Raw genomic sequence first — 2618 nt, 5'->3', positions numbered from 1 at the left:
CTTTCAAGCGCGTCAGTGAGACGCCACAGACGTTTGAACCGGGCGGTTTGTTGGCGTTCGTGGTGTCAGGCGACCGTTTTTTCTAAGCGTTCAGCACCTGGCGTCAACGCGTACGCCGTTCAAAGGGCGACAATGTAAAGAAAGTGAAAGTGAAGTGATTGGCACATGTGATGCACAGCACACGGTGCACACAGTGAAATTTGTCCTCTGCATTTAACCCATCACCCTGAGTGAGCAGTGGGCACCATGACAGGTGCCCAGGGAGCAGTGTGTGGGGACGGTGCTTTGCTCAGTGGTACCTCAGTGGCACCTTGGCTTCGAACCGGCAACCTTCTAATTATGGGGGCGCTTCCTTAACCGCTAGGCCACCACTGCCCCGTAGAAACAAAACAGAGCCCCCAAAAATACTGTGAGCTTGTTGACGCCCCTCTCCACGGAAATCTTGTACGTGAAAGATTTGTACGTGATGAAGAGAGGCCCAAGTGACAATGCGGCCCAATGTGGACGAGGCCGAGCTACCGGCGTCAGCGTCATTACGATGTAATGGATTATGTTCTGCACGCATCGATGCCGAACCGTCCGCGTCTGGCTCGCGACGTATCGGTTATGAGGTTCATTTCAGCACATGCCTGGCAGCCGAGCGCGTTCCCGCCACACCGGCCCTTTCTACACCTGAATGTGCATTTCTGCTGCCGCGCCCACGCGTCGTTTCCCTCGAATGTACGGACATGCAGCGTGCACAGATGTGTGTGTGTGTGTGTGTGTGTGTTCCTGTCTATTTAAATCGCTGTTTTCCCTTGAGCGCGCGGCCACATGTGTACGTCTCCCGGCGCCCCTTGTCTGTGTGTGTGTGTGTGTGTGTCAGGCTTTCCCCCATGAGAGACAAACACACACCAGTGTGAGTCCTCGTGATGACTCACACCAGGCCTCTACGAGACAGAGAGCATATGAGCGTTTCGCCCGTCTGTCAATCACTCTCTCTCCTCCCTCCCCGGTTCCCACACTCGCTCACACCTCCACCCTCGGGAGCATCCAGCAGCAGAGATAAACACTCGGCGCGATACGATCCATAATACAGCACCATGCTAACCGGAGCACTGCAATGCAACAGATGATGAATACAGCAGTGCAACAGGGTGCAATACAGCAGAAAAGACACACACGCACAATCACACTCCGGCGGCCTGCTCTAGTCAAGCTGTCATTTTAGTCACGTCCAGACTCATTTTAGTCTAGTCATGCACCAGTCGACTCAAAGTCTGAGCTTATTCTAGTCAGAATTATGCATGACTAATTCAGTCTCTTTTTTAGTAATGCAATTTTAGCCAGCCAACACATTCAAGGGTGTGGTCTGCCCAACTGGTTCCCGGTTCACTTTGTCTTGGGGTTCCATGGTGGCCTGTTTTACCCACCATCATGAAAAACACTTGGACCAACACGCACCTCACTGGCTTTTGGAAGAAAGGGAGCAATAGAAGACCGGGGAAAAAAAAGTTGCATTATGGGGATCATTTTGTGTCAAAAGCGTTTTAAATGTTAAATATGTTGAATTAATTAAACTGCCACTTAATAAATTTAACAATTAACAGGTGCGATCCGATTGTTCTTCTTCCAGCAATGTCCAGCACAGGTCTCTTAATTCGTATTTTCCATTTCTAGCCCCGCCCCTCACCTCTCAGGAGCCCTCCATTTCTTTGAAACCAAATGCTGAAATTTTGGTGGCCGCTGGCAGTGCAACCTCTGGTGCTGTAATGGTGTAGTGGATGCTTCCTTGGCACACACTGAGCCCATTAGTACCAACTGAGCATCGTTTAAACAGCACAGCCCGCCTGAGCACCGTGGCGGACAATGTCCATCCAGTTTGGACCACAGTGTGCCCATCTTGCGACAGGATAATGCGCCATGTCACCGAGCTCAAATTATCTGGCTTTCAAATCAAATCAAACTGGTTTCGTGCGACGTGACGGCGAGTCCACCTGATCCCCAGGTCTTTGGTGCAATCATGTCATGACTCTGGTGACATGTCAAAATTGACCAACGCCCTGCTGAATCCTCGCAGTGAAGAAGTCAGACCGTTCTGAACTAGTTACTGTGACATAAATGAACGGAAATGAATGAAGATGTTCTAGGGCTTAAAAACGTCCATCAGTGTTACATGGGACATGATGTGTGTGTGTGTGTGTGTTAAACCGTAATGGACTGCGCCGCTACTGCATTCTGCCCCGGGTCTGCAGTGACGGGCTCTGTCATGGAGAAGCAGGTCTACAGAACGGAAGGGTGGTTATTACCCACCGCGCACCGTGCGCAGATCGTTCCGGATTTGTCAGAGGAGAGGGCGGACGGGCCACGCCCAGGTTTTTTTACTACCGGCTCCCAGCTGGGTTGCTGGCGGCTTCCAGTCCCACCGCATGTGGCCCGTGACTGGAGTGAGAACAGGGAGTGAGGGGCTTGTGAACGTTCTCCCCGTGGGGGGGGGGGGTTTGGTTGGGACTCCATGGTGCTGCATTGTTTACAATCTGCACAAGGTGACGGCACAATGCAGCACGGTGACACTCAAACACACAGACGCAATAGGCAGCAGAAAGAAACAATATGAGTTTGGGCACGATTAACTACAA

At 51.6% G+C, this 2618-nt stretch overlaps 1 non-coding gene across 1 annotated transcript; it reads right to left on the bottom strand.

Annotated features, from left to right (window-relative positions):
* Positions 1–373: 373 nt before the first annotated feature.
* LOC114795015 (U5 spliceosomal RNA) lies at positions 374–486 on the bottom strand. Its single transcript, XR_003750423.1, has one exon. It is a non-coding gene; the product is annotated as a U5 spliceosomal RNA (small nuclear RNA).
* Positions 487–2618: the final 2132 nt, after the last annotated feature.

The sequence above is a fragment of the Denticeps clupeoides genome, chromosome 7, assembly GCF_900700375.1.
Source record: "Denticeps clupeoides chromosome 7, fDenClu1.1, whole genome shotgun sequence".
In the NCBI taxonomy this organism is placed as follows: Eukaryota; Metazoa; Chordata; class Actinopteri; order Clupeiformes; family Denticipitidae; genus Denticeps; species Denticeps clupeoides.
The sequence above is the reverse complement of the archived record's forward strand: the minus strand, read 5'-3'. Positions and strand labels throughout refer to the sequence as shown.